The following is a 6,310-nucleotide window of genomic DNA, read 5'->3' as shown; positions in this document are numbered from 1 at the left end:
GTGAGCAAACTCTGCATCCTCGAACTTTCCCGTCACACTTCACTAACCTTAGTTGAAATCTGTCTCTCTCTCTTTCCCTTTGGCAAGTAACATCATCTCACTATAAAGTCTCCATTTAAGATTGCTTCTCCTCTCACTTGTGCTTGTTCATGGTGATTTACAGGGTAAGTGCTCAATATTTTTATATGATTATTCAGGGAGTCACCACAGGCAAACGGCTCAAGAGCTAAAAATGACCTGAAGGTATATTTTCTGATCTTCAGTTTGTTCACTTCAAAAGTAATGGAAAACACAGCATTTTAATTTGAATTACATTCCAAAAGAGTGTGGGAATTTTTCATTAAAAATAAGCATTTCTATCTTCTCTTTGAATTTGACACACTGGTAAAAGAGCATCCATATTCCTATGTGGCAACAGGTACTTGAGATGAGTAATAACTATTCTCCTAAAGGAAGCCTTGCATTATCCACTTCACTAAAGTGTGCACTATTCCCTGGCCCTTCTTTGTGTCTCAGATGGAAGTCAGTTCCAATTTACCATCTTATATTTTGCTTTTCTTCATTGACATATATTGAGTTCCAGGCCCCTTAGGCATTTGAGTTTCAAACTTGTCCCAAACACTGTTATTCTAAGATTTTGGTATATGTGCTGCTGAAGCGAGCACAGTTATTCTAAGAAATTGCCATGTATACTACCCGAGTCACAACTTCATCAGTCCACTCTATCTACTATAATATCCAAAATATTTTTAGATATTAATGATATTTTCTATATTCTTATTTTCTAAGCTAGCTTTTCCTAAACTGTGTTCTGCAGATAATTTAAATATGAGCAGACGTTCTTCTAAAGTAGAGGAATATAAATATACTTGGGTAAAAATAAGGTTAAACAAAAATTAAAGGGTCTTTGAATGGGGCTTTAAATGCTACTCTGCATTGTGGATATCCTAGAAGGAGAAGCAGTCTACAGAATTACCTAACTTGTTAACCCATAAAACAAAACAAAACAAAACCTCTGGCATCATTCTTCATGGATTCTTATCAGTTGGAACATGCTTTGAGGTCATCTCATCCAATTCCTTATTTTACAGATGAGGAGCCTGAATTCTGGGAAGAATAATTGATGTGTTGCCATGATCATGTTTTTGGTAATATTTATGTTTCATGATCCAGCCTGACTCTCTTCAATATCTGCAAACTCACTGTTCCTCACCTCCCACTTTGTTTTTCAACTTATCAGCCTCTTTATGAAGTGAAACCTTACTGCACTTGCTATCTTGTTTGGAGAAGGGACATCCATTTTTTTAAAATTTATTTTATTTTAGAGAGTGATGGAGAGTGCATGAGCAGGGGAGAGGGGCAGAGGGAGAGTGAGAGAAAATCCCAAGCAGGCTCCAACCTCAGCACGGAACCCAACGAAGAGCTTGATCTCATAACTGTGAGATCATGAGCTGAGCTTAAATTAAGAGTTAGGGATGCTTAACTGACTGAGTCACTCAGGCGCCCTGAAGGAGCAACCATTTTAACAACATTTTTACCTAGCTCATTTGAAGAGTAAGCTTTCAGCTAGTGTGGTCTGAAGAGAAAGGCAGGGAATTAACACAATCAAAATCACCTGGGGAGTCTAGGAAACTTTATAAAATGCACATACTGGATCCCTGAATCTTCTCATGGACATACTAGCCCCTAAAGGTTCTGGTAGTTTCTTATAAGGTACATGGCCATAAACATTTTTATTCATTGGTTATTCTTACTAGCCATGACTATTTTCTCTAAAGCATTTATTGGAAATAACCAATTCCACTTGATTTTGGAATAAGGAGTTTTGAATAAAATATTTTCTCCTGATAAAAAACATTGTAGAAGACAGCAGATAGATGGACTTTGGGAGTAGACATTCAGTAGAAGATTCAGTGTTCCAACCTAGATTGATTTGCATGTGACATTAGAATTTATATCAAGCTTCTACATTCAAGTCTTCCTCTTTGGAAATTGGTGTTGTAATTTTACAGTTACATTTTAAAGATTACTTCAAAAAGTACATGTAAAATGCTCACTAAGGAGTGGTTCCTTTATAAATGCTATTCCCTTTCTTCTGCCAGTTAGAATGATTAATGAAATGAGCTACTGTTAGTTTCCTTATGGGAGGAAGAGGTGGAGCATTAGGGCAGTTGTTTCCTGAGAACATATTACACTGCTCTGGAATGAGGTGTTATTTGCCCTGTAAATGATGACTTGTTGCTTTAGTAGTTCTGTAGGGGAGAGGAGGTCTTGCTTTTTCTCAGCAGTCCATATCAATCCCTATACCTGAGTGACAGAATGCTGTGGTACATAAATATTGCAGAGTGGATGTTGCTCTATTATTTACTCCTTCTGAGGAGAAACATTGATCAAATTCAATGTATCTGTACCAGTGATTTATTATTCCATTTTATTCTCTTACAAGAGGATTAATGATTGAGGGAAAAGTCCATTCAGCTATTGGAGAAATAAATATATATGCTACTTGGTTATTTGATTACACCAGAAGAATTTTAAGTCTTTAATGTTATACTGGGTTTAGGATAGCTTTGAGCAAGAAGTTTCAATTTTTCCAAGAGTTTTGATGGAGGGGATCTTTTCTATCATGTTCCTTTGTAATTAAGGTAGAATGCCCTGAGTCTAATATTCACTGTTGATGTTCAAAGCTTATAAATCAGTCACATTAGTGGAAGTAGTTTTAAGCATAGACATTTGGGAACTCTGATCTTCTGAAAAGAATTGTTCCTACATGAGGAAATAGAAAGAGGACTAGAGAAGTCTCATTTGACCTGTGCCTTGAGAGATCACTTTGGGGAAACCAAAATCTTCACTAAAAGAGTGAAGCAAATGCTTCTGTCCTTTTGGTTTTACGTTTCTCCTAACAGTCAGTGGGTCTATGTTTCATCTCGATACTTTCGACATGGTACCTAGTGCATCTGGGAATGGTATAGTAAATATTGATCAAAGCTGCCCTACTTATTGCTGTCCCTACATCTATCCCTTAGTCTGCATGCTACCTTTCTGACCAAATCTATCAACCACTTTCTGCCTTCTCTTCTTTCCCTGTCTATTCTAAACCTGATGATTAATCTTTTGAGCCATACTATCACCAACATCTTTAATTCCTTTGTCCCCTTAGCTTTCCTTCCGACCTAGTCAGAAAAATTGCAGTCTTTGATCAGTGCTGTAATTCTTTTTTGTTTTTGCACCTGAATTTTTGTCAGCAGTTGCAAATATTCATGTCCTTTAGCTGAACTCAAGCACTGATCATCTATCACTTTACATGGAATGGTCAGGGTCTCAACCATTTTTCTTAACAATGATATTAATCTTCACTATACTTTTCTATTTTCTCCATGTGATAATCTTGCATTCAATGCAACTGGACTTCCTTAGAGATGTTAGTTGAGTTTAGCACCTGTAGTAAAGAGGACTTAACCTACTGCTGAGGGGCAAAGCCAATTTAAGCCTTCTGGGCATTTTTTATAAAGCATACAAAAAAACATTTTTAAAAGAGATAAATAAAAGGATATAAAAATAGTAAAGTGCTTTTCAAAAAGTCTTCAAATGTGGTCTTTCTTTACTTTTCTATATTCTCCCCCTTCTCCACAAATATAACCATATCCGTGTTTATCTCCTTCCTTAATTTCAGGTCTTGCAGACTTGAGATTTTTATCTTCTTAAATCTAGAGGTAAAATATTTTCTCTGTCTCATGTATCTTTTCTGTCTAATCCCTCTTGGCTCCTTTTTGTCTAGAAACATACTCAAATATTTTCTATTCCTCATAAGAGCCTTGCTTATACCATCTATGTCTTTTAGGTTACCATTTAACTTTTCTTTTATCTGTATTACCCAAACTTCTTGAAAAAATGGTTGCCACTCATTTCTACTTTTTTATTATTTCCCTCACTCTCCAGTCTATTATAATTTGGCTCTTGTTCTTAGCACAATACCAAAATTACTCTTGACAAAACCATCAATGATTTATTAACACTTAAGTCCAAAGGAGAGCTGTAATATTTGAGACTCTTAATCACAATAGCCATAATAATATATTAATGAAACTAACATTTACTGGCATTGTCCGATATGTCTTGATTATACTGTGCATTTTATACTTATCTCATTCCATCCCCACAGTGACTCTATGAGAGAGTTACTACTATTATTCTCATTTTACTGTCAAGGAAGTTGGGAGTCAGAGAGATCATGCAAATTGCTTGGTTACACTGTTACTAAGTGGCAAGCCAGGGCTGAACCTAGATGCCCTTAAAACTCTCCTCCATTCCCTTATCTTTTGGGAATCTACACCTCTTTTTCCATTGACCCCTCCTAATATAATGTTTCTGTTTTCTTGGCAGATTTCCCTCTTTCATTCAACACTTAAAACCTTGGCTCTTTTTGCACTACAGAGTTAACTGAAGATACTTTTAAGACTACAGATGTTATGGATCCACCCCAAAGAAAGAATCAGAATATCTAGGGTAGGGATATTGTATATACCCAGAAATGTGCATTTTAAACTCCTATATTGATTTAGAAACAGTATAGTTTTTGAGAGCCACAATTACACAATCTCCTAGTTATCCCATCTAGTCTCACAAGTTATGCCCACCACCTACAAAGTGATATGCCTAAATATGTATTCCCTGGCAAATGTCTTTCCCCCTTTTTCCCCATTCCTCAATCACTGGTCTCCAATATCCTTCCATCTGCTGGACAACGTAATCTGTATGTCCTGTAGGAAACTCATCATTTTCCCCCTGAAGACCTTCGATAAATCAGGACATATAGGCACTCTTTCTCTAACTGCTTAGATGCTTTCCTTTACCTGCAAGAAAACATTTGAAGCTCTTAACATGGCATACAAAACCCATGATAATCTGCCTTCTGATTACTCTCAAGCATTTTTTTCTCAGTAATTTATAAATTGGAATTTATTCTTCATCTCCATGGAGTACTTGTAATTCCTATACTGTACATGCTGTGTCTTGTCTCTTATCTTTATGCTACTGCCTGTCTAAAATGCTTTTTTAACTTGTTTTACTCCTTTTAGAATAGTTCAGGTACCACCTCTTCCTGGAGTTCTCTTTTAACCCTCTTCCCTGTTAGCTACATGTTTTGGTTAGATTTGCCTTCCCCACCTAATACTCTATGTAAACTAACGGTTCCACCTCTGCCTGCTATTGTATTGAACTTACTTCAGTTAGTGGTATTTCCTATCACTTGCTGCATGTTGGAACTAAGCCTGAGTAGCCCTGGTGGTTTGTTGATTTCTGTCTTAAGAATTAGATGTTGATTTTAGTCACTTTCCCAGACTAATCAGGCAGCACTCTGCCTTACTCCTCTTTCCTACTAGACCATGCAGTGGAGCTTCCAATGGACTTAGCTATACTGAAGTTATGACAAACTTAACACTCTGAAGAAGAAGACAAATAAAATTTAGAATTGGAGATGATAAAATGCCTTAGCAGAAATATATCAGAGTGTTAAGGAACACAGAGAAATAACCCTTTGCCTTTGCTACTGGTGTCAAAGGTGTATTCCTAGATTAATTGAATTTTGAATTGGGTATAATTTCATAAATGTAGATACTTTAAGTTTCCGTAAAATTTGAATCATGCCAGAGGTATTATATTTTCTTTAAAAAAATTTTTTAATGTTTTTTCATTTTTGAGAGACTGAGACAAGCATGAGCGGGGGGAGAGACAGAAAGAAAGGGAGACACAGAATCTGAAGCAGGCTCCTGGTTTGGGCTGTTAACACAGAGCCTGACATGGGGCTCAAACTCACAGACTGCGAGATCATGACCTGAGCTGAAGTCAGACGCTTAGCCGACTGAGCCACCCAGGTGCTACGGAGGTGCTATGTTTTCTTAAACATAGAATTGATTGCTGTATAGTCACTTTTCTTAAAATGGTGATTATTTCTTTTTCTTAAAACTGTGATTATTTCTTAATCATTAATCTACAGTTTCAAAGAATGCTTAATGCAGTCTACGCACTGTTGCCAGCATTGAATAACTCCAGGGTCCCCGTCAGTATTTTGTTCTATTGCAAAGATTTGTCTTGCTGGCCACTCCCATTTTCATAGTGCTAATGCTTTCACATTGCATGTTAAATGAATAACATCCTTTGAATTTGGGCAATAGAGTATCCTTGTTGAAAACAACTAATAAATGCATTTGTAGAGGACTGGGTATAGGGCCGATCCTTGGCTAGGTCCCCTATGCCTTTGGTGGTACAAAAACAAGTATTAGATATGCTTTCCTGAATTCAGGATTCTTAG

Source organism: Hyaena hyaena, unplaced genomic scaffold, assembly GCF_003009895.1.
Source record: "Hyaena hyaena isolate Hyena2069 unplaced genomic scaffold, ASM300989v1 scaffold_1184, whole genome shotgun sequence".
NCBI lineage: Eukaryota > Metazoa > Chordata > Mammalia > Carnivora > Hyaenidae > Hyaena > Hyaena hyaena.
Note: the sequence above shows the minus strand (reverse complement) of the source record.